At 47.5% G+C, this 26,719-nt stretch overlaps 1 long non-coding RNA gene across 1 annotated transcript; it reads left to right on the plus strand.

Annotated features, from left to right (window-relative positions):
* The first annotated feature begins 1,462 nt into the window (after window positions 1-1,462).
* Window positions 1,463-26,719, plus strand: LOC309544032. Its single transcript, XR_014224823.1, has 3 exons — window positions 1,463-1,586; window positions 11,273-11,386; window positions 26,508-26,719. It is a non-coding gene; the product is annotated as an uncharacterized lncRNA (long non-coding RNA).

Raw genomic sequence — 26,719 nt, forward strand, 5'->3', positions numbered from 1 at the left:
TCCGTTCTCATCCAATCCGATCCTCTGGACGGATGCAAAATAGGGTTTCCATCCATCCAGATTTGACGGATCGGATGTCAGCGGACATGTCTCCGCTGACATCCGATGCCCCATAGGGATACATGGGGGGGGACCGTTCAAATCTGCCACAAAAACGGACAGGCGGATCTGAACGGTCTGTCTGTGTGAAAGGGACCTTAAAGTGTTTTTTCAAGATAGTAGTTTTTTTTTTTTATTTTAGAAAATGTTAGAGAACTGTCTAACAATCATGTTACAGGTAAACCAATATACAAACCCGATTCCAAAAAAGTTGGGGCACTATAAAATGTGAATGAATGTGAATAAAAACAGAATGCAATGATGTGGAAGTTTCAAATTTCAATATTTTATTCAGAATACAACATAGATGACATATCAAATGTTTAAACTGAGAAAATGTTTTATTTTAAGGGAAAAATAAGTTGATTTTAAATTTTATGGCATCAACACATCTCAAAAATGTTGGGACAAGGCCATGTTTACCACTGTGTGGCATCCCCTCTTCTTTTTATAACAGTCTGCAAACGTCTGGGGACCGAGGAGACAAGTTGCTCAAGTTTATGAATAAGAATATTCTCCCATTCTTGTTTAATACAGGCTTCTAGTTGCTCAACTGTCTTAGGTCTTCTTTGTCGCATCTTCCTCTTTATGATGCGCCAAATGTTTTCTATAGGTGAAAGATCTGGACTGCAAGCTGGCCATTTCCGTACCCGGATCCTTCTTCTACGCAGCTATGATGTTGTAATTGATGCAGTATGTGGTCTGGCATTGCCATGTTGGAAAATGCAAGGTCTTCCCTGAAAGAGAGGACATCCGGATGGGAGCATATGTTGTTCTAGAACTTGGATATACTTTTCAGCATTGATGGTGCCTTTCCAGATGTGTAAGCTGGCCATGCCACACACACTCATGCAACCCCATACCATCAGAGATGTAGGCTTCTGAACTGAGCGCTGATAACAACTGTTGCTGTGGGGTACCGCTGGATGTGCTATGCCTGTTCCTCCAAAATACTGTGCTGGGCTCTCCATCACACCAGGCTCCCACCGAAAAGTGGAGTTTGTGTGTGGGCTGTCATGTGGGGCTCTCTGGATTCCCATCTGGTCACTTCCTTCCGGTCAGCGGGGTAATGCTGCATAGCTGGATGTTAACAGTGCCATGGCATGCTTAGGATCACATGCGTGTGCAGGCAGTAGCACCGACATGTTTCGCCCACAAGCCACATGGGCTTCTTCAGGGTACAGTGAGTGTGTGTTTGGCACATTGATTTGTTTAATAGTGGGGGGCACCTCTATTTTTGTTTTAGGTGAGTTGGTGCTCCTTGTCAGGAAGACATTAGGGTCATCAAAATCCTGCCTGTGTTTTTAACTTCATTTTTTGATCTATCTAAATTTCTTGACATTACCTATAATTTTATTTTCTTGATGTTTATAGATTTTAAACAGATTGTGAAATTAACCAACTGCTCAGTACCTCGGGTACCAAACAATGGAGGATTGGTGTGTGTTTATTTTGACAACTATTACTGCAAACCAATGTGTAATCAGGTATTTTACTTTATTAATATTATCTTTAGTGCTGTCAAAAATGGTTATTTCTCTTACGTCCTCCGACAGTTGCCGCCACTTCATATTCATCACTAATGGGGGTTATTGACCTTTGCTCCGCAGGAGTAGCTAGGCAACAAAATAGTTAATATCAAAGCTTTTAGCATATCCCACCCCTAGGGGGTGGTCCCCTCAGTCAATACCTCCCTGCTTCCTGCATTCCCAACTCAGTTTCTAATGCCTAGCTTAGGAGTAGGCTGGCTGTTCCTGTGCTGGGGCTCTCAGTCTCAGCTTCTTTTCTCTTTTTGATTTTATTTGGAGTTTTTTTCTCTTTCTTTTACTTAGCTGTTTATTTTCAGCATTAGTTAGCTTCTTCTGATGACGATGATCGTGCGGAGCTGGGTCTTGGACTGGCCACCCTGGATCCCAGGGCTCAGGGCCAGGGGCTTCCCAGCCTGCCATTGAGCGTTCAGCACAGGTTTCCCTGGCACATTGAACGACCCATCCCTGTTCGCTGCAGGGATGCTATCTGTGAGGTGGCTACCTCACTGGACGCCATTGCGGTTTCGCACCGCAGTTCCACTGCGTCACGGCTGCGACACTCCCTGTCCTCAGTACAGCGGTTTGGTCGCTGGAGCAGGCTCCCCACGCCATCCGGACTGGTAAGTGTATCTCTATGTGGGGACCTGTCTATTGGGTGTCAGTCTGGGACTGTGGGACCCTGCATGTCTGTGTGGCTGCTGAGCTCCCTGTCAGTTCCTGTGTGGAATTACTGCCTGTGTGTGGGCTGCGAGGGGGGGGGGGGCTCTCCTGCTCTGCTGAGTGCATACATGAAGCAGTCTGAGTTTGGACATGCTGTGCGGCGATCGCTGCGGCGACCCGCCATTTTTTTGCGGCAGAAATGTGGTGGCCGGTCCTGTGTGGTAAGGCGCAGCGTTTTGGCGCCAACCGCCGCCATTTTGGCGGCGATCGATCAGGCCACATGTCGGCGCCATTTTCTATTTGCCTATCAAGTCCTCAGTCGAGCGGCCATGTTTGTGTAGCCTTACATAGGCTTTACAGGGGCGGTCAGTCATTGCATCACTTCCTTTTGCTCTGGGACAGCGATCGGTGGCAGCAGCCTGTGTGATCTCTCCAGGTTTTTACCTTTCCATTTTCCTGTATTCCTTGCCCAGTGTTCTTATCCCTGTGGGGGTCGGTGTATTCAGTGGGTGCGGTGGGCTACGCTCGCCGCGATCTTAAAGGGGCAGTACTCCTTTTTTCCTAATACTACTGGGGCATGGATTCTCAGGATTTCAAGTTTCCTCCCGCCTTGGTGGGGGGCCAAGGGGCTGCTGCTTCCCCCGAGGGGGCGGATCTGGCTGCTATTGTGGCAAATTTGGCTGCTCAGGTGCAGATGCTGGTGGGTGATCGATCCACAAAACGGCCCAGAGTGTCTATTTCCTCTGATTCAGAGGGCGATGGGGCTGCTATGGCTGGAGTGCCCTTCTCAGGGTCTCACTCATCTCTAGACCTTGTGGGGTCTGAGGGGGAGGCTGAGGTGGAAGGGGTTGATAATTCTCCCCCTGGCTCGTCTGAAGAGCTTGCACTCATGGATGAGTTGGTTGCTTCTATCAAGCAAACGCTGCATTTGCAGGATGAACCATGTCCTCCTGTTTTGATGTCCTCTTATGGGACGCAAAGGAAACGCAAAACATCGCAGGTTTTTCCTTGCTCTACGGAATTTCAGCGCGCGGTTGATGAGCAATGGCGCAATTTAAAGAAGCCTTTTGCTGTGCCGAGTAGGTTCAAGCTTCGTTATCCATTTACACCCGCCACTGATGAGCGCTGGTGTGTGCCGCCTCAGATGGATCATGCAGTGGCGAATTTAAATAAATCCACTGCGATCCCTGCTGAGGATACTCCGGTGTTCCGGGACCCGACGGACAGGAGATTGGAGTCTCTGGCCCGTCATTCTTATACGGTTGCTGGCTCTATGCTGAAGCCTATTTTTGCTTCCATTATGGCAGCCCAGGCTATTGCGGATTGGACGCAGGTGCTCAGGCGCACCCTGGTGGCTGACTCTGCCCCGCCGACAACTTTGGCTATGGTGGATCAGATTCATCAGGGTGTCATGTATTTGTGTGATGCGGACTTGGATTTGGTCCCTTTTGGCTGCGCGTCTTTCAAGTGTGGCGGTATTGAACCGTCGCCTGATATGGCTGAAATGTTGGTCTGTTGACAAAAAGACAAATACTGCTCCAATTTTAGAGCTTCACTTCCTATGAGACAATTTCATGACTTTAGTGGTCAGAAACCAGCTCTCCCAAGCAGTCACAGGTTCTTATTATTGTACAGAGAAAATTGTTTGTGTATCTAGCTCTTTACACCCCTATGAAGAATAATGAAAACCCAGGATGTTTTACTGACAGTGTTAGATAAGTATCACACAAAATGTGGCAGACTGGTCCTTTTAAAATGAGCAACAAGTTCACCCATCTATTGCTACCTATATAATGCAAACACTGATCAAATCTGTAAAGATTCTTGTGAAAATCAGACGTTTGCTAACACTCATATTGTATTCTCTACAATATGTGTGTATTATGCAACTAATTTCTGCTTCAGGATAATCAGCAATATGTGTTTATTATGTATACTATGTGTTAATATACATTCTTCTTTAGGCCCCTTTCAAACAGTCCGTCCGTGCGTTTATCTCAGCGGGGGATCGAGCCGCCGATCCCCTGCTGAGCAGGCGGGTGACAGCTGTGTCTCCGTGCTGTGCGTGGAGACACAGCTGTCAGTTTCCCATACATCCCTATAGGGGAATCGGATGGGAACGGACCGTCTGTCCGTTCTCATCCGATCCTCTGGACGGATGCAAAATAGGGTTTCCATCCATCCAGATTTGACGGATCGGATGTCAGCGGACATGTCTCCGCTGACATCCGATGCCCCATAGGAATACATGGGGGGGACCGTTCAAATCTGCCACAAAAACGGACAGGCGGATCTGAACGGTCAGTCTGTGTGAAAGGGACCCGACGGACAGGAGATTGGAGTCTCTGGCCCGTCATTCTTATACGGTTGCTGGCTCTATGCTGAAGCCTATTTTTGCTTCCATTATGGCAGCCCAGGCTATTGCGGATTGGACGCAGGTGCTCAGGCGCACCCTGGTGGCTGACTCTGCCCCGCCGACAACTTTGGCTATGGTGGATCAGATTCATCAGGGTGTCATGTATTTGTGTGATGCGGACTTGGATTTGGTCCCTTTGGCTGCGCGTCTTTCAAGTGTGGCGGTATTGAACCGTCGCCTGATATGGCTGAAATGTTGGTCTGTTGACCAATCTTCTCGCAAGACTTTAGCTAACTTGCCCTACGCGGGATCTCGCCTTTTTGGCGAATCTTTGGATACTCTGATAAAGGGTATTTCTGGGGGTAAGAGCACTCTCTTGCCCCAAACTCACAAGAATAAGTTTGTTTGTGGTAAGAAGAATACCTCGTTTAGACCCTCTTAGGGGTCCTTTCGTGCCTTTCGGTCGCACTATAAGGGCAAGCCCTTCAAGGGCCAAGGTTCCCAGAAGAAGCCGTGGACGGGTAAGCAGATGTCCGGCCAGTCCGGGTCCGCTGCCCATAACAATACGGCCTGAAGGGACGCCCTCACCCAGTTCTGGGGCGGGGGGACGTTTGCTCGGTTTTCTTCAACCCTGGCTGGACCGCATTCGGGACAGGTGGGTTCAAGAAATCGTTCGATCTGGTTACAAGATCGAGTTTCTCTCTCGGCCGGCGGGCAGATTTTTCCCCTCAAACCTTCAGCTGACTCCGGAGCGCTTGCGGGATCTGCACCTGGCGGTGCGGGCCCAGGGAGTGGTGGTTCCGGTGCCTCTTCGGGACAGATTTCGGGGGTTCTATTCCAATCTGTTCACTGTGCCCAGAAAGGAGGGCAAGGTACGTCCGATTCTGGACTTGAAAGCTCTGAACCACTTTGTGCGGGTTCGAAAATTTTGCATGGAATCCCTGCGCTCGGTGGTGGCTGCCCTGGTTCCGGGGGAATTCATGGCCTCCATCGATTTGAAGGATGCGTATCTTCACATTCCAATTTTCGAGGGTCACCAGAGGTACCTTCGATTCGCCATTGCGGAGGATCACTACTAATTTGTGGCGTTACCCTTCGGTCTTGCTTCGGCTCCGCGGGTTTTCACCAAGGTGCTTGCGCCGGTCCTGGCTTTACTGAGAGCCCAGGGCATCTCTGTCTTGAGGTATCTGGACGATATCTTGATTCGGTCTGCGACCAGTCAGGGCCTGGTGAACGACCTGTTCATCACGATGCAGACTCTGCAGGAGTTCGGTTGGACGTTTAATTTCCCAAAGTCAACGTTGTGTCCGTCCGTTCGTCTTCCCTACCTGGGGATGATACTGGACTCTGTTCAAGCGAAGGTCTTCCTGCTGGAAGACAAGCTCCGGACACTTCAGGACGAGGTCAGGTCCCTCAGGGACAATCGGTGCTCGTCACTCCGGACGTGTATGAGGTGTCTGGGATTGATGGTCTCGGCTTTCGAGGCGATTCCCTTCGCCCAGTTTCACACACGGGATCTTCAGGCGGAGGTCCTGGCCAAGTGGGACGGGCGTCCGCAATCTCTGGATCTGCGGATTTCGTTGAGCCGCCTCACCCGAAGGGGTCTTTTGTGGTGGCTCCAGTCCCCGGCGGTGTCGGGGGGCAGGTCTTTTCGTCCTTTGTCGTGGACGGTGATCACCACGGATGCCAGCCTGTCGGGCTGGGGTGGTGTCCTGGGCGTTCTGTCCGCCCAGGGAACTTGGTCGGGGGAGGAATCCTCTCTTCCGATCAACATTCTGGAATTGCGAGCAATACATCTCTGCCTTCTGCGTTGGACGGACAGGCTTCAAGGCTGTCCGGTTCGGGTGCAGACGGACAATGCCACAGCGGTGGCCTACATCAACCACCAAGGGGGCACCAGGAGTGCCCGAGCGGCTCGGAAAGTAGCCGACATTCTGTCTTGGGCCGAGACGCACGTCCCGGCGATAACGGCAGTTCACATTCCGGGAGTGGAGAACTGGCAGGCGGATTATCTGAGTCGCCAGACCCTGGACCAGGGAGAATGGTCCCTTCACCCGGATGTCTTTCAGATGCTGTGCGCGAAGTGGGGGTCCCCAGATGTGGACCTGTTCATGTCTCGTCTAAACAACAAGGTGGAAAGGTTCGTAGCAAGGACGCGCGATCCTCGGGCAGACGCCTCAGACGCGTTAGTGACGTCCTGGAGTCAGTATCGTCTGATGTATGCCTTCCCACCGATTCAGCTGCTGTCCAGGTTCCTTCGCAGGTTGGCCTTGGAACCGCGCACGGTGATTCTGGTGGCACCGGACTGGCCTCGCCTGTCTTGGTACGCAGACCTCGTGAATCTGGCGGTCGACGCTCTGTGGCGTCTGCCTCTTCGAGAAGATCTCCTGTCTCAAGGACCGATCTTCCATCCTGCTTTAGTCGCTGGCTTTAACGGCCTGGCTGTTGAAAGCCAGGTCCTGAAGGATAGGGGTCTCTCCCCTGCGGTCATTCCCACTTTGATCAAGGCTAGAAAAGCCTCTTCGGGGAAGATTTACTACCGTACTTGGAAGGCGTATTTTGCCTGGTGTGAGTCCAGGGGGTATTCCCCTCGCTCGTACTCGGTATCGAGAGTGTTGGCTTTCCTCCAAACTGGAGTGGACCAGCGTTTGGCGTTGGCCACGATTAAGGGTCAGATTTCTGCGCTGGCCGTTCTTTTTCAACGCCCTGTGGCGTCTAATTCTTTGGTTAGCACCTTTGTTCAAGGGGTGCGTCACTTGGCTCCTCCTCGGAGGAATCCTTTACCTCCATGGGACTTGTTCTGTCTGTATTGCAACATGCTCCCTTTGAGAAGATCAGGGAGATCTCGTTGTCTCTCTTGTCTAAGAAGGTTGCTTTTTTGGTGGCAATCACTTCGGCTCGCAGGGTATCGGAGCTGGCGGCCTTGTCCTGCAGCTCTCCCTACTTGGTGATTCACCTGGATAAGGTGGTCTTACGACCTAACCCTTCTTTTCTTCCGAAGAGGATCTCGAAATTTCACCTCAATGAGGACATTGTCTTGCCTTCGCTTTGCGCGAAGCCTAAGCATCCAAAGGAGGTGGCGTTGCATTCCTTGGATGTTGTTCGGGCGATCAGGGTTTACCAGTCATCGACGAAATCCTTTCGCAAGTCGGATTCTCTATTTGTCCTTCCAGAGGGTCCTTGGAAGGGCATGGCAGCGTCAGCTGCGACCATCGCCAAATGGATCAGACAGACCATTGTGCAAGCCTATGCTTTGAAGGGGAAGGTTCCTCCTTTCCCTGTGAAGGCGCACTCTACCAGGTCTCTGAGTACGTCTTGGGCCTATCGTCATCAGGCCTCTGTGGCCCAGGTGTGTAAGGCGGCGACTTGGTCGTCCGTTCACACCTTCTCAAAATTCTACAAGGTGGATGTTCAGGCATCGGCGGATGCTTCCTTTGGCCGCAAAGTTCTTAGTGCGGCAGTGCCTTAGGGCCCCTTGTTTTTGGGTCCTTGGCTGTTGGGATGTCTTTATCCCTAGGTTACTTGTTTTCCTGGGTCGTTGCTCCTGTTGAGCACGTTTTTTTTTCCTGTTGCCCAGTTGGTTCTCTTACCTTGATAAGGTTCCTTTCTCTGATGTGGGTACTGCGTTGCTTTAGGCGCGGCTGCTTTTTTTCCCACCCCTAATGTCTACACTGCTATGGGACGTCCCCATTAGTGATGAATATGAAGTGGCGGTGACTGTCGGAGGACGTAAGAGAAAACGGAAATTTTGTAAGATCTTACCTGTAAAATTCCTTCCTCTGAGTTCTCCGACAGTCGCCGCCCCCGCCCCTCTTTTGGGGTTTGTTTATGTACTCTACTGCTATGCTACTGAAACTGAGTTGGGAATGCAGGAAGCAGGGAGGTATTGACTGAGGGGACCACCCCCTAGGGGTGGGATATGCTAAAAGCTTTGATATTCACTGTTTTGTTGCCTAGCTACTCCTGCGGAGAAAAGGTCAATAACCCCCATTAGTGATGAATATGAAGTGGCGGCGACTGTCGGAGGACTCAGAGAAAGGAATTTTACAGGTAAAAATTCTGTTTTTGAATATTTCTTATACAAGACATCATTTTCTGTCTTTTAGTTCACATATTTTGTTGTCATTCTGTTACAATTTTCAGGATTGTATTTACAACACAGATACAGTATTTCCTATGCAGGTTCGTCTTCTAGTGGCTATCTGTATTTTAGATGGTGTGTTGCTGATAGTTTTGAGATTAAAATAACAGGATAAGCCATCTATAACAGTGTAAATTTGCTGTCCCCTCAAAATAACTCAACACACAACCATGAATGTCTAAACCCCTTGCAACAAAAGTGAGTACTAAGTGAAAATGTCTAAATTGGGCCCAATTAGCCATTTTTCCTCCCCGGTGTCATGTGACTTGTTAGAGTTACAAGGCCTCAGGTGTGAATGGGGAGCAGGTGTGTTATATTTGATGTTATCGTTCTAACTCTCTCATACTGGGCATAGGAAGTTCAACATGGCACCTCATGGCAAAGAACTCTCTGAGGATCCAAAAAAAATGAATTGTTTCTCTACATAAAGATAGCCTAGGCTATAAGAAGATTGTAATGACCCTGAAACTGAGCTGCAGCACGGCGGCCAAGACCATACAACGGTTTTACAGGACAGGTTCCACGCAGAACAGGCCTCACCATGGTCGATCAACGAAGTTTAATGCATGTGCTCAGGGTCATATCCAGAGAGTGTCTTTGGGAATTAGACTTATGAGTGCTGCCAACATTGCTGAAGAGGTTAAGGGGGTGGGGGTGTCAGCCTGTCAGTGCTCAGACCATACGCCGCACACTGCATCAAATTGGTCAGCATTGCTGTCGTCTCAGAAGGAAGCCTCTTCTAAAGATAATGCACAAAAAAGCCCGCAAAGAGTTTGCTGAAGGCAAGCAGAGTAAGGATATGGATAACTGGAACCATGTCCTGTGGTCTGATGAGACCATAATAAATGTATTTGGTTCAGATGGTGTCAAGTGTGTGTGGTGGCAACCAGGTGAGGAGTACAAAGACAAGTGTGTCTTGCCTACAGTCAAGCATGGTGGTGTAAGTGTCATTATCTGGGGCTGCATGAGTGCTGCCAGAACTGGGGAGCTACAGTTCATTGCAGGAACCATGAATGCCAACATGTACAGTGACATACTAAAGCAGAGCATGATCCCCTCCCTTCAGAGACTGGGCCGCAGGGCAGTATTCCAACATAACAACCCCAAAAACACCTCCAAGACAATCCCTGCTTTGCTAAAGAAGCTGAGGGTAAAGGTGATAGAATGGCCAAGCATGTCTCCAGACCTAAACCCTATTGAGCATCTGTGTGGCATCCTCAAACAGAAGGCGGAGGAGCGCAAGGTCTCTAACATCCACCAGCTTCAGTGATATCGTCATGGAGGAGTGGAAGAGGACTCCAGTAGTGACCTGTGATGCTTTGTTGAACTCTATGCCCAAGAGGGTGAAGGCAGTGCTGGAAAATAATGGTGGCCAAACAAAATATTGACACTTTGGTCCCAATTTGGACATGTTCACTTAGGAATTTACTCACTTTTGTTGCCAACGGTTTCGACATCAATGGCTGTGTGTTGTTATTTTGAGGGGACAGCAAATTTACACTGTTATACAAGCTGTGCACTCACTACTTTACATTGTAGCAAAGCGTCATTTCTTCAGTGTTGTCACATGAAAAGATATGATAAAATATTTACAAAAATGTTAGGGGTGTACTCTTTTGTGAGATACTGTATGTAAGCATCATCCACTATTATTTTGTTTATTGTAAGGTGCTGTTTTTCTCATTTTATTTATGCATGTCAGAGCCATCTTTACATTTTTAATTTAGCTAACAAACTTTCTGTAGCTGTGATGTGCGGTGGGGCTATATAAATCTCAGGATCAGATAGAGAGAAATAAAAATAATTTGACAGGTAAACCAGCTTCCATATATGTGTTTCAACTGTTTGTTAGGCTTTTTTTTTTCCCTAGAGCTCCAATAATATTCGCTAATACATTTTTGACACATTAAAAACATCTTTTTTCTTTTAATATTTAGTGTATAAACCCCAAAATAGTGGAGAAGTTTTGTCTTTGTGTAATTTACAAAGATAAAATCTAGAGCAACACTTAAGCTGGCCATAGAGGGGTCGGTATTCTATTAGTTCAGCAGAAATGTGGCCATTCCCGCTAGAGAGAAGTCAAATTATGGATCTTCTCTCAAACGGAAATGTTGGAACTATTTTAATCAGTCAGCACATACAGCTAATCGGCTGCGGCACTGATCAATGTATTCTGACAGTGGCAGAGTCCCTGCTGTCAGAATACAGTGGTGCAGCAGGGAGGGTTCCTTCAAATGTGTGGATGGGGAAATCCTTTTTTTTTTTTTTTTGCTTAGCTAGCTGGGTAATTAAAAAAAAAATCATCTATGGCCAGGTTAAGAGATTTTACAGACCCAATGTGGCAAACCATTGCAGGCAATCCGAAATAACCATTCATTAGTCCTAGATAAATGACTCCTGAAAAAGAAATTGTAGGTACTATGAGTAATTACATAACATTGCCGTTTACACTGTACTAATGTATGAGTTTTTAAAACTTTACTCAAGGGTTATGACTTCGCTTTTTTGAGAAGGAGCAGGCTATATGAGGAATGTGGAAAAAAACTGCCTACACTTGGACAACTCAGTATATCGGAGGTTCTCGGTTAGCAGAATGCATTGGTAAGTTGGTGGAATTAATTGTTGTTCCGCATGTGAAATATGAAAAGAAAAAAAAACAAAGTAAAAAGCATTTGACACGGTACCCTATAAATGCTTAGCCCACAAATTGAGGTCTGTTGGTGTATATGTAAATGGATACAGGGGTGTGTCCAGAGGGTAATGATAAATAGTGTATCTTCTTAATGGTCTGGGACCAATCCTGTTAAACTTGTTCATAGATTATATAGAGGTTGGGATAAATTGTTCAATCTCAGCATTTGCTGATGATACAAAGCTAAGCAGGGCAATCCTTTCACAACAGAAGAAAACACGTTTACAGGAAGACCTCTATAAAATTGAAGGGTGGGCAAACACATGGCAAATGAGGTTCAATGTTGGGAAATGTAAAGTAATGCACTTGGGGGCTAAAATATGAATGCAAGCTACATGCTAGAATCAAGGATGGAAAAAGACCCTGGGGGTCCTAATTGATGACAGACTGAGCAATAGCATGCAATTACAAGCTGAAGCAAGCAAGGCCAGCAGAATATTAGTATGCAAAAAAAAAGGGTATTTACTCAAGAGATAAAATGTTAATTATACCACTTTATAAAACTCTAGTTTGGCCACATCTTGAGTATGCCATCCAGCTCTTGTCCACAGTCCACAGAAAGGATGCTCTGGAACTGGACAGAGTCAAGGGAAGGGCAATGAAACGAATAAGGGGGCTGGAGGATCCCAGCTAGGAGAAACATTAACTTTATTCTCCCTGAAGAAAAGATGCTTAAGAGGGGATATGATATTATTATACAAATATCTTAATGATGATTCCAACATCAGGAGGAATCTTTTCAGTCTCAGGTCACTCAAAAAGACACAAGACCACTCAATAAAGTCGGATGAGAAGTGGCTTAACATTAAACAGTGTAAGGGGTTCTTTACTGTTAGAGTGGTAAGGATGTGGAAGACGCTTCCACAATCGGTGGTTTCAGAGGGAAGTGTCACTAATTTAAAAATACTCTTAGATTGGTATTTTATCGAACACATTATACAAGGATATAGGAAGTGGTAGAGACACAAATGCGCATGCGCGCACACACACACACACAGGCACACATTGATCTGGATTGACTGGTGTCTTTTTCCAACCTTACTAACTATGAAACTATGTTGGGTTTTATCACTTTTGCAGTTCAAAAATGTGCGGTTTTCCAAAGTGAACGTCCACTGAACATACTGAATTAGGTGATGTTTCAATACCCAATCATGTGCAAGAAAAAAAAAAGCTTCCATTTAATTTGCTAAATGAACAGCCTCTAAATCAACCCATTGTGCATGTGCAGCCATATGCAAACACATTAACCACTTTACCACTAGAGCATTTTGCTGTCTTACGTCTGGGCCACTTTTTGCGATTCGGCGCTGTGCGACTTTAACTGACAATTGCGCGGTCGTGCGATGCCGTACCCAAACGAAATTTACGTCCTTTTTTTTCCCACAAACAGAGCTTTCTTTTGGTGGTATTTGATCACCTGTGCGATTTTTACTTTTTGCGCTATAAACAAAGAGCGTTTATTTTGAAAAAATAACAATATTTTTAACATTTTTTAAATGAAATTCCCCCCAAAAAAGATGTAAAAAACAATTTTTTTTTTAATTTTTGGCCATTTTTTTTTCTGCTACCCATGTTTGGTAAAAAAAATCGCAATAAGCGTATTTTGATTGGTTTGTGCAAAAGTTATTGCGTTGACTAACAAAGGGAAAGATTTATGTCATTTTTGGTGTTTTTTTTTTAACGAGTAATGGCGGCGATCTGCGATTTTTTTTTTTTTTTTTGCGGGACTGCGACATTGCGGCAGACAGATCGGACCCTTTGACATTTTTGACACTTTTGGGGGTACCAGTGACATTACTGCAGTAATCAGTGCTATAAATATGCACTGTTACTGTAAAAATGACACTGGCAGGGAAGGGGTTATTTTTATTGGAGAGGGAGGGGTTAATGTATGCCTGGTGCTTACTGACATGTGGCGGGGGGGAGGTGACTGTGTGAGACAGGGACAGATCGGATGTCCAGCTATGCTGAACACTCCGATCTGTCACTCCCTGTCACTGAGGAGATCCGACCCCTCGTGTTTACACAGGCGGGCGGATCTCCACACTAGATCCCCGACGATCGGGGCAGAGCAGCGGCGATCGCCGCTGCTCCTCCCCTGGCCCGACTCCCGCTGTGAATGAAAACAGCGGGACCGCGCCTCCGGCGGCTCGCGAGCGCCGCCTACAGGGGAGGAGTCTGGCGACGTAGGTCTACGTCGTCAGACGGGATCGTGCCACTTTGCCGCAGTAGTACTCCGGTACTCAGTGGCAAAGTGGTTAAAGAGGTTGTAGAATGATTTAGTAGAACTTAACCCATTAAAACAATATATGCTCATCTGGTTCTACCCTCTCGCTCTTATAGAACTTAGGAAAATCTTATCTTTTTCTGTATGATACAGCACTTCCTTCTTTCCAGCTTAGGTTAAAATGATATACCCCCCCATACATAGACACACTGCCTCTTGGGGTAGCCATGTTACATGCTACACGTTACACACCCCAGGAAGCAGCACATTAAGGAGTGTTAGTAAATACAATTCTCTGTGCAACACCAAATGTGTTAAACCGCTACAAATAAAAATGTGTCCATTCTCCAAATCTATTAAATGTTCCTGAAAATCACTGAACTCCTCACATAAAACCATAAATATATCTTAAATTGTACTGTGCAACATTATTCCATCATCAAGAAACCAATATCTGTTACAAGAAATGTGTAAAAAATAGTGCAAATACTCCAATGTTTTGACCAATAAATATTACTCTACCAATACACTATATATGCATATATACAATAAATCCAATGTGTACAATATTCAGAGATGTGAAAAGGAAAATAATTAAATATAAAAATTTAAAGTCCATAAGTGTATGAGTGTGAGATTTCCATCACCAAATTGTTCCAAACCAACTCAATTGCTATCTACTAAAAAGAAGCCTACATTTCTTGCTGTGAGCACTCTTCTGTAAATACCAGCACCATTCACTATCGACGCTCACCTTAACACATGAACCTATTTGGCAATATAGCTCACAGTGTGCTTTCCCCTTTAAAGGGTCTTAATTGGCTGCTTCAGGTATCCAGACACCAACTCTTGACTCCTCCAGTATATCAAATGATGTGAGGGAAACACAGCAAGATATTTTCACCACCAATAACTCACAAAAGGAATAGAAATTATACATATTGTTTTACCGCTTAAATTAGCAATAGTATTTTATTAAAACAAATTAAAATGCACTCACAAAATCAGTGCACTAATAAACAGTGGCACTGGTTGCACTAATGCAGCAAAAAGGGTTTAATTAACACTGACGCTGGTTGCACTAATGCAGCTCAAACAGGTTAATTAACTGTCACTGGTCGGTCACTAATGCATCAGTGACCAGTAGCAATACATTAACCCCCTCATTCTGCATAATACAAATACCATTGGTAATTAACCTCCCCTCAGCCTCAGTCTCCCCCCCCCCCCCCCCCAATCCAAAGAGGTAATGATGGCATTCAGCTTACTGGGATTAACAGTGCTTGGTTCTTCCTTGGCACGGCGGCTCCTCCAGGTCACAGCTTCGGCAAGCAAACCCTCTGCTCCTCTCATCTTGGTCCTTTGAAATTTCGGCTCCAGCCGGTGGCTGACGTCGCTACAAATCCCTATCACGTTTGTATCTCCGCTAACAGGGAAGTGAAGGTTCCGCCCCCCCTTGTACTGGCCCTGCTCTGCTGTTTCCGACCTTCCGGAAATGGCAGGCAGCGGCGGCTATCTTTGATGTGGCAAAATGCCGCAAAACCTCAATTTTGTTCTCGAGGAACCCTAGGGTTCAGCAGAACACCCATTGGGGAACGCTGGTCTAAACCGCTGGCAACAAAAGTGAGTACACCCCTAAGTGAAAATGTCCAAAGTGGGCCCAAAGTTTCACAATTTTGTGTGGCCACAATTATTTTCCAGCACTGCCTTAACCCCCTTGAGCATGGAGTTCACGAGAGCTTCATAGGTTGCCACTGGATGCCTCTTCCACCCACTCCTCCATGATGACATCAAGAAGCTGGTGGATGTAAGAGACCTTGCGCTCCTCCGCCTTCTGTTTGAGGATGCCCCCACAGATGCTCAATAGGGTTTAGGGCTGGATACATGGTTGGCCAATCCATTACCTTTACCCTCAGCTTCTTTAGCAAGGCAGTGGTCGTCTTGGAGGTGTGTTTGGAGTAGTTATCGTGTTTGAATACTGCCCTGCATCCCAGTCCTTGAAGGGAGGAGATCATGCTCTGCTTCAGTATGTCACAGTACATGTTGGCTTTCATGGTTCCCTCAATGAACTGTAGCTCCCCAGTGCCAGCAGCACTCATGCAGCCCCAGACCATGACACTCCTACCACCATGCTTGACTGTAAGCAAGACACACTTGTCTTTGTACTCCTCACCTTGTTGCCACACACGCTTGACACAATCTGAACCAAGTTTATCTTGGTCTCATCAGACCACAGGACATGGTTCCTGTAATCCATGTCCTTAGTCTGCTTGTCTTCAGCAAACTGTTTTTGTGCTTATTTGTGCATCATCTTTAGAAGGGGCTTCCTTCTGGGATGACAGCCATGCAGAACAATTTGATGCAGTGTGCAGCGTATATGGTCTAAGCACTGACAGGCTTACCCCCCTACCCCTTCAACCTCTGCAGCAATGCTGGCAGCACTCATACGTCTATTTCCCAAAGAAAACCTCTGGATATTACGCTCAGCACGTGCACTCAACTTCTTTAGTCGACCATGGTAAGGCCTGCTCTAAGTGGAACCTGTCCTTTTGAACTGCTGTATGGTCTTGGCATCCATGCTGCAGCTCAGTTTTAGGGTCTTGGCAATCTTCTTATTGCCTAGGCCATCTTTATGTAGAGCAACAATTTTTTTTCATATCCTCAGAGGGTTCTTTGCCATGACGTGCCATGTTGAACTTCCAGTGACCAGTGTGAGAGAGGGAGAGCGATAACACCAGATTTGACAAACCTGCTCCCCATTCACACCGAAGACCTTTTAACACTAACGCATCACATGAAACCGGGGAGGGAAAATGGCTAACTGGGCCCAATTTGGACATTTTCACTTAGGGGTGTACTCACTTTTGTTGCCAGAGGTTTGGACATTAATGGCTATATGTTGAGTTATTTTGAGGGGACAGCAAATTTACACCGTTATACAAGCTGTACACTCACTACTTTACATTGTAGCAAAGTGTCATTTCTTCAGTGTTGTCACATGAAAAGATATAATAAAATATTTACAAAAATGTGAGGGGTGTACTCACTTTTGTAACATACTGTATATATCATGGCATATAAAGTGCATAACATTAGTGCAGTCCATTTCAAAAGTGCATCTACTGTATATATCAGGCATGTCCAACCTGCGGCCCGGGGGCCACATGCGGCCCGGAACCCCAGGCAATGCGGCCCACTGCCCCGTGACAATTTTTTTTTCCGGGTGAGGAAGGACGTCGGGTCGGGGGCATGGCCACAGGGGCCTCCAACTAATTGTAGGCAGAGGCTGCCTCGGAGGGGAGGGGGGAGGCGCGCATGTGCAGTGTTTCTGACTTCTACCACCATGACCACTTCAAATCACTGAAGTGGTCATGTTGGTTAGAGTGTTCCTTTAATATTTCTCAGAAGGAGTAAACCTCTATATACTGATTCAATTTAATTTGATCATCTTCTAGTTGTGTTAAATTAGTGCGGGGGGGGGGGGCACAGGAAGGGCGCAGCGGCATTTTATTACTTATATACTTTAACTATAGTATATATTTTATATGCGGCCCGAGAAAATTTCTCTACGCTCAATGTGGCCCAGAGAAGCCAAAAGGTTGGACACCCATGGTATATATGAAAGTGTATAACAGTTCATTCTCCAGCTGTGATGTAACAATTATAACCACTTGCTTCCAAATAAAGTGCCTCTCGTGTGAATATATATAGTATAAACAAAGTTGTGTACTTTCACCTTCTTGTGCTCCCAGAACTCTCACCTTAGTGAGTAACCAAATTTGCTTTTTGATTACAGTGCTCAGGGCGATGTTTCCCCGATCCTGGCTTGGTTGCAGATCTATCAGATGTATTTGGATTTTCCTTGGTAGTGGTCCCTTTAAGGCTCCGTTCACCATGCATAATCGATATGTTAGGGTAATGCAAGATGGCCTCCTATAGTGTAGTAGTCAAAATCGATAAAAAAAAATAGTAACACTTACATTCAGATCAATAAAAAACGATTGGTTATGCAAAAACACAAAGCAGCATACAGATCTCCGACATCACTTCCGGTCTAGGAAAATGGCCACCATATGATTTTTAATGGAAACCACAACAGAATGGGTCACCACACAATTTTCGGGCTCCACCAGATAAATGGCATCTAACATAACCAATCCAGTTCTCCCGATGAAGTCCTGTGTTGTGACACAACGTGTAGGGCATCCTGGACCAGAAGAGATGTTGGAGATATGTATGCTGCTTTGTGTTTTTACATACCCAAGCATTTTTTTCAATCTGAATGTAAGAGTTACTATTATTTCTCTTACGTCCTCCGACAGTCGCCGCCCCCTCTAAGTCATCACTGTTGGGTATTGTCATCTGCTCCGCAGGAGTAGCTAGGCATATAGACTTAGTTAAAAACAAAAGGCATTTGCATGTATACACCCCTGGGGGCTGTCCCATCTGGTCAATACCCTCCTGTAGTGTCCACTCCCAACTCAGTTTTAATTTGCCTAGCATCAGGAGTAGTTAGGCTTTCCCTGTGCTGGGGCTTCGGTCTCAGCCTATCTTCTTTTTATTTGATTTTCTTGAAAAATGTCAGTTTTTCTTTCTTTACTAGCTGTTTATTTTGTCAGCTTTAGTTTTTAGTCGACTCTTCAGACGAAGATGGACATGCGGTGCTGGGATTCGGACTGGCCGCCCTGGTTCCCCAGGGCACAGAGGGTCAGATGGACCCCCAGCCCGCCATTGAGCGTTCAGCTATGGTTCGCCCTGGCATTATGAACGACCCATCTCTGTTCGCAGCAGGGATGCAGCTGTGAGGTGGCTACCTCACTGGACGCATCTGCGACTCAGCAGTGCAATGTCCCTGGCAAACGGCATTCCCTGTCAGATGAGGACAGCGGCTTTCCGTTCTGTGAGGCTCCCCACGCCATCGGGTACAGGTAAGTACTTCTGTGTGGGGCCTCTGTGTGGGGTAGCAGTCCTGGTTGCTGTGTGTTCCCCATGTCTGTGCCTTGTGTGACTCCCTGCTGCGATCCCTGCGGGGATCGCTTGTACATGCGCTGCGGCGCTGTGTGTGTTTGGGGGTGCAGACTGTGTATAAGCCGCGGCGGGGGGAAACCGAGCAGTCCGCCATTGTTTTATACACTGGGCAGGCATGTGAGCTTCTCTATGGGCACAACTACATGCTGATTTGGCGCCAATCGCCGCCATTTTTGAGGTGACCGATCGCTCGGTTCGGCCGCATGTCGGCGGCCATTTTGGTGGAGTCTCCCATACGTTCCTATGGGGCAGTCATTTTCCCTGGGTCATGCAGCAGATGGTTCAGCCTACTTTTACAGCACTTCCTCTTTCCTCTGAAGCAGGAATATTTTTTCTGTACTGTCGCTTCTGGCTCAGTTTTGTCTCCTTCCTGTTTGGGGGTCTTTTTCTATCTTTATAGCTGGAGCGGTGGGCTGCGCACTCGCAGCACTTTTAAAGGGACAGCACCTAAATCTTGCACTGTCCTTTTTTTCTCACCTGCGCATGGATTCTCCGGATAGCAAATTTCCACCAGCCCAGTTCTCCTGTGGCCCCTCTGAGACCTGATTTGGCCGCTGTAGTGGCGACTTTAGTGTCTAATATGGAAATGCTGATGACTGAACGTGCTGCTCGTAAGAGGCCCAGATTGTCCCTCTCCCCTGATTCAGAGGGTGATATGGCTGCTGCGAGTGTGCCCTTTTCAGGGTCCCGCTCATCCTTGGACCTGCAGGGGTCTGAGGCGGAGGTGGAGGGGGTTGATACCTCCTCTCCGGGGTCGTCCGAAGAACGGGCGACCATGGATGAATTAATTATTTCTGTGAAGGAAACTTTGCACTTGGAGGATGAGCCCAGTCCCCTGGGCGTTGCGTCCTCTTTTGGGACGCACAGGACCCGCAAGTCGGCGCAGGTTTTTCCCTGTCCCGCTGAGTTTCATTACACTGTTAATGAAGTGTGGCGCACGTTAAAACGTCCGTTCGTGGTGCCCAGTCGGTTCAAATTGCTTCACGCCGGCTACGGAATCGCGCTGGTGTGTACCTCCACAGGTGGATCACACGGTTGCAGTGTTGAACAAGGCTACCTTGGTTCCTATGGAGGATTCCCCGGTTTTCCGGGATCCAACGGACCGGTGTTTGGAGTCTTTGGCCCGCCATTCCTATACGGTGGCGGGCTCTCTGCTCAAACCCATTTTCGCGTCCATGTTAGTGGCGCAGGCGGTTGATGATTGGACTATGGTGCTTAAGAACAACCTTGTGTCTGATGATGTTCCGCCTGCCCGGCTGGAAATGGTGGATCAAATCCACCAAGGAATTATGTATCTGTGTGATGCAGCCTTAAATGAGGCCCCCTTGGTGGCTCGCCTCTCCAGTGTCGCGGTGCTTAACCGACGCCTGATATGGCTGAAGAGCTGGTCGGCCGACCAGTCCTCGTGGAAAACGGTTGCTGATTTTCCCTATGCTGGCTCTCGCCTTTTTGGCGAGGCGTTGGATACCCTGGTAAAAGGCATCACGGGGGGCAAGAGCACTATGCTGCCCCAGAACCCGAAGCACAAGTCCTTCCGGGGCAAGCGGAGTTCTGCGCCTAGATCCAGTCAGGGTTCCTTTCGTGCCTTTCGGAACCAATCCAAGGGCAAGCCCTTTAAGTCCCAGGGCGGACAGAAGAAGCCCTGGGCGGGTAAGCAGAAGTCAGGCAATACCGCTTCGACGGGCCAATCCACTTCTGCCTGAAGGCACGCCCTCACCCGTTTCTGGGGTGGGTGGACGTTTGCGCGGTTTCCTCCAACTTTGGCTGCTCCGGATTTCGGACAGGTGGGTTCAGGAAATCGTTCGGTCGGGATACAAGATCGAGTTTCTTTCCCGGCCAGCGGACAGATTCTTCCCCTCAAATATTCATTTGCCTCTGGGGCGTCTGCAGGACTTGCACCGTGCGGTTCAGGACCTCCTTGCTCAGGGAGTGGTCGTCCCGGTGCCTCACCAGGACAGGTTTCGGGGCTTTTATTCCAATCTGTTCACTGTGCCCAGAAAGGAGGGCAAAGTGCGTCCTATCCTGGACCTGAAAGCTCTGAACCGCTTTGTGCGAGTTTGGAAATTCCGTATGGAGTCTCTCCGATCGGTGGTGGCTTCTCTGAGCCCAGGGGAGTTCCTGGCTTCAATAGACCTCAAGGATGCGTACCTGCATGTCCCCCATCTTCGAGGGTCATCAGCGGTACCTTCGGTTTGCTGTCGCGGAAGACCATTACCAGTTTGTGGTGTTACCTTTCGGTCTTGCTTCGGCTCCCAGGGTCTTTACCAAGGTACTGGCGCCGGTTCTGGGCCTACTGAGGGCTCAGGGCATTGCGGTCTTGGGGTATCTAGACGATCTCCTCATAAGATCAAGTGTCAGTCAGGACCTGGTGCGCGATCTGTCCATCACGGTCCGAACGCTTCAGGGAGTTCGGATGGACCATCAACATTCAGAAATCATCGTTGTCCCCTTCGGTTCGTCTTCCCTACCTGGGGATGATTCTGGACTCAGAAGGTGTTCCTGCCGGAGGACAAGCTCCGAACATTGCGGGACGAGATCGGGTCCCTCAGGGATGTGCCAGCATCATCACTCAGGACCTGTATGCGGGTCCTGGGGTTGATGGTGTCGACCTTCGAGGCGATACCTTTTGCTCAGTTCCACACGCGAGGTCTCCAAGCGGAGATCCTGGCGAAATGGGACGGACTGGCTCGGTCCCTGGATCTGCATGTCTCCTTGAGTCGTCAGACAAAATTGGCTCTTCGGTGGTGGCTCCAGTCTCCGGTGACGCAGGGCAAGTCTTTCCGTCCGTTGGTTTGGATGGTGATCACCATGGATGCCAGCCTGTTAGGCTGGGGTGGGGTCCTGGGCACCCTGTCTGCCCAGGGCACTTGGTCGGAGGAGGAGTCCTCCCTTCCGATCAACGTCCTGGAATTGCGAGCGATCAAGCTCTGCCTCCTCCAGTGGTCGGATCGTCTACAGGGTCGTCCTGTCCGGGCGGACAATGCTACCGCGGTGGCTTACATCAACCACCAAGGGGGCACCAGGAGTGCTCGGGCGGCCCGGGAGGTGACAGACATTCTGTCTTGGGCCGAGCTTCACGTCCCGGCAATCTCAGCGGTTCACATTCCGGGTGTAGAGAATTGGCAAGCAGACTGAGTCGCCAGACCCTGGACCAGGGGGAATGGTCCTTACACCCGGAGGTCTTCCAAATGCTGTGTGCGAAGTGGGGATCCCGGACGTGGATCTGTTTGCATCTCGGCTAAATCAAAAGGTGGGAAGGTTCGTGGCAAGAACGCGCGATCCGTTGGCGGACGCCTCGGATGCGTTGGTGGCCCCTTGGCATCAGTATCGTCTGATGTATGCCTTTCCTCCAATTCAGTTGCTGTCCAGGTTCCTCCGCAGGCTAGCCTCGGAGCCGCACCTGGTGATTCTGGTCGCGCCGGACTAGCCTCGCCGGTCCTGGTACGCCGACGTTGTTCACCTGGCAGTGGCGCCTCCGGGGCGTCTGCCCCTGCGGGAAGGTCTTCTGTCTCAAGATCCAATCTTCCATCCTGCTTTACAGTCGCTGGCTTTAACGGCCTGGCTGCTGAGACCCAGGTCCTGAGGGACAAGGGTCTCTCCCCTGAGGTTATCCCTACGCTGATCAAGGCTAGGAAATCCTCTTCTGGTAAAATCTATTACCGTACCTGGAAAGCTTATTTCGCCTGGTGTGAGTCCAGGGGGTTTTCCCCTCGCTCGTACTCGGTGTCAAGAGTGTTGGCTTTCCTCCAGTCTGGCGTGGATCAGCGTTTGGCGCTGGTCACGATAAAGGGTCAGGCCATCCTTTTCCAACGCCCTGTGGCGTCTAATTCCTTGGTCCGTACCTTCATTCAAGGTGTGCCACACTTGGTTCCTCCCAGAAAGGAGCCTTTGCCTCCATGGGACTTGAACTTGGTTCTGTCCGTGTTACAGCGTGCTCCCTTTGAAAATATCAGGGAGATCTCTTTGCCTCTGTTGTCAAAGACGGTCGCCTTTTTGGTGGCGATCACTTCGGCTCGCAGAGTATCGGAGCTGGCGGCGTTGTCTTGCCGCTCCCCTTACTTGGTAATCCATAAGGATAAGGTGGTGTTGAGAACACTTCCGTCCTTTCTTCCCAAGGTGGTCACTGAATTTCACCTTAATGAGGAAATTGTTCTGCCTTTATTTTGCACGAAGCCTAAGCATCCGAAGGAGATTGCTTTGCATTCTTTGGATGTTGATAATAGGAGTAAGAATAAAACCCACTCAACCCAGCGCTAATAAAATAGAAAATCTAAATGTAAAGCAGCCGCTATAAAAAATCAAATAATAAGAAGAGGTGTATAATGAGAATCAGAGGAGGCTCACATATTAGCGCTGCTAGTGTATGTGAGCCTCCTCTGATTCTCATTATACACCTCTTCTTATTCTTTGGATGTTGTCCGGGCGATCAGGGTTTACCTGTCTACAGAATCCTTTCATAAAACGGATTCCCTGTTTGTTCTTCCTGAGGGGTCTCGGAAGGGCATGGCTGCGTCCGCAGCAACTATTGCCAAATGGATCAGACAGACCATTGAGCAGGCTTATGCTTTGAAGGAACGGGTTCCACCCTTCCCTGTTAAGGCGCACTCTACTAGATCTGTGAGTACGTCCTGGGCTTGTTGGCATAGGGCCTCGGTGGCCCAGGTGTGCAAAGCTGCGACTTGGTCGTCGGTGCACACTTTCTCGAAATTCTACAAAGTCGACGTTCTGGCATCGGCTGATGCTTCCTTTGGCCGCAAAGTTCTCAGTGCGGCAGTGCCATGAAGGACCCTTGTTTTTTTATGGGTCCCTGTCTGTTGGTATTTGCTTTCCTGGGCGGTTGCTCCTGTTGAGCATTGTTTTTTCTGTTGCCCAGTGGGTTCTCTTACAGTGCATGTAAGGTTCCTTTCTCTGCTATGGGTACTGCGTTGCCTCTTATACGGTTGCGTCTCCCACCCCTCATGTCTATACTGCTTTGGGACATCCCAACAGTGATGACTTAGAGGGGGTGGCGACTGTCGGAGGACGTAAGAGAAAACTGAATTTTTGTAAAATCTTACCTGTAAAATTCCTTTCTCTGAGTCCTCCGACAGTCGCCGCCCCCGCCCCTCTATACGGGGTTCTTGTTTTCTTACTGCTATGTTACCAAACTGAGTTGGGAGTGGACACTGCAGGGGGGTATTGACCAGATGGGACAGCCCCCAGGGGTGTATACATGCAAATGCCTTTTGTTTTTAACTAAGTCTATATGCCTAGCTACTCCTGCGGAGCAGATGACAATACCCAACAGTGATGACTTAGAGGGGGCGGCGACTGTCGGAGGACTCAGAGAAAGGAATTTTACAGGTAAGATTTTACAAAAATTCCGTTTTTTTAAATAAACATATTGATTCAAACTTCTACACTATGGGTGGTCATAATATTATGGGTGATTGGTGCAACAATCCTTAACTTGCCGTAAAAGAGTTTTAATAGAAGCCCTCATTGACCCCAGTAGCTACAGGAACTGTGGACTCATTCAACATCAAAGATCACAGCAAAATATTCCTAGACCACTTCTGTAGTGAAATTTAAGGACGAATTGCTCCACGTGCCTGCATCAAACCATGTTGTGCTTCCTAAGAATATGTAAATATTTGAATGAACATACAGTGAATCCAGAAAGTATTCACAGTGCTTCACTTTTCCATATTTTGTTATGTTACAGCCTTTTTCCAAAATTGATTACATTAGTTATTTTCTCAACATTCTACAAACAAAACCCCATAATGACAATGTGAAAGAAGTTTGTTCAAAATCTTTGCAAATTTATTAAAAATAAAAAACAAAATAAGTCACATGTACATAAGTATTCACAGCGTTTGCCAAGATACTCAAAATTGTGCTCAGGTGCATCCTGATTCCACTGATCTTTGAGATGTTTCTACAACTTGCTTGGAGTCCCCCTGTGGTAAACTCAGTTGATTGGAGATGATTTGTAAAGGCACACACCTGTCTATATAAGGTCCCACAGTTAACAGGGCTTTTTCAGAGCTAAAATCAAGCCATGAAGTCCTGTAGACCCTTGAGACAGGATTGTATGGAGGCACAGATCTGGGAAAGGGTACAGAAAATGTTCTGCAGCATTGAAAGTCCTAATGAGCACAGTGGCCTCCATTACCCGTAAATGGGAGAAGTTTGGAACCACCAGGACTCTTGCTAATGTGGGCCGCCTGGTCAAACCGAGCTATCGGGGGAGAATGGCCTTAGTCAGGGAGATGACCAAGAACCCAATGGTCATTCTGACAGAGCTCCAAAGTTTCTCTGTGGGGAGAGGATAACCTTCCAGAAGAACAACCACCTCTGCAGCACTCCATCAATCAGGCCTGTATAGTAGAGTTGCCAGACGGAAGCTACTCCTCAGTAAAAGGCACATGGCAGCCCGCCTGGAGTTTGCCAAAAGGCACCTGAAGGACTCTTAGACCATGCGAAAAAAAATTCTCTGGTCTGATGAAACAAAGATTGAACTTTTTGGCCTAAATGGCAAGTATCATGTTCGGAGGAAACCAGGCACCGCTCATCACCTGGCAAATACCATCCCTACAGTGAAGCATGGTGGTGGCAGCATCATGCTGTTGGGATTTTTCAGTGGCAGGAACTGGGATACTAGTCAGGATTTTGGGAAAGAAGAATGCAGCAATGTACAGAGACATCCTTGACGAGAACCGGCTCCAGAGCCCTCTGGACCTCAGACTAGGGCTGAGGTTCATCTTCTAACACAGTGGTTCTCAATTCCGGTCCTCGGGACCCACCAACAGGCCAGGTTTGCAAGATAACTAAATTACATCACAGGTGATCTCATTTGCTGCTCAGTGATTGCAGTATTCTAGTCTGCATCCCCCAAGGTAATACTTAAAATCTGGCCTGTTAGTGGGTCCTGAGGACCGGAATTGAGAACCACTGTTCTAACAGGACAACGACCCTAAGCACACAGCCAAGATAACAAAGGAGTAGCTATAGGACAACTCTTTGAATGTCATTGAGGGGTCCAGCCAGAGCCCAGACTTGAACCCATTTAGCAATCTCTAGAGGGATCTGAAAATGGCTCTGCACCAACGCTCCCCATCCAACCTGATGGAGCTTGAGAGGTCCTGCAAAGAAGAATGGGAGAAACTGCCCAAAAATAGGTGTGCCATGCTTGTAGAATCATACTCAAAAAGACTTGACGCTGTAATTGGTGCCAAAGGTGCTTCAACAAAGTATTGGCCAAAGGATGTGAATACTTATGTACATGTGGTATTTTTTTTTTTTTTTTTTTTTAGTTTTTTATTTTTAATAAATTTGTAAAGATTTCAAACAAACTTTCATGTTGTCAATTGTTTGTAGAATTTTGAGGAAAATAATGAATTTAATCAATTTTGGAATAGAGCTGTAACCTAAAAAAAATGTGGAAAAAGTGAAGCGCTGTGAATACTTTCCGGATTCCCTGTAGCTTGGTCACTTTATGGCATTTTTGCTTTGCCACTGTACATGACTCGGAAGCAGGCAGTATTCTTAGCTCTGTGCCCAGAATGGAATAACAATGCAGAAGGACAGCAGGCAGTGTTTTTCTTTTAATTGTGAATGAACAGATTTGAAGCTCGTATTGCTGTGCTTCCTTTTATGACAATATCTGACAGGTCAGTCTCCTAGTCAAAGGGAAGGGATTGCAGCTTCTCTGCTCAGCGTTCATAGCGGAAACATATTCCATTAGAGACAATGGCGCACATTGGTAAAACACATTTATTTTGTTCCAGCTTCAGATATCCTGGTGAGTGGACAACCATCGGCCTATTTCAACAAGACAACGTGTCTAGAAGTTGTTTCGGACAAGAAAAGAAAACAGGAACATATAGATGAGTTCATAAGCGCACTGAAAGAAAGAGACAGAAAAAAAATCACAACAGAAATCTGGATTTTGTCGCTTGTGGAAAATGCTCAACAGATTAAATAAAATGTGATTTTGGAA

Source organism: Pelophylax lessonae (assembly GCF_965119305.1).
Source record: "Pelophylax lessonae genome assembly, contig: HAP1_SCAFFOLD_680, whole genome shotgun sequence".
Lineage (NCBI taxonomy): Eukaryota > Metazoa > Chordata > Amphibia > Anura > Ranidae > Pelophylax > Pelophylax lessonae.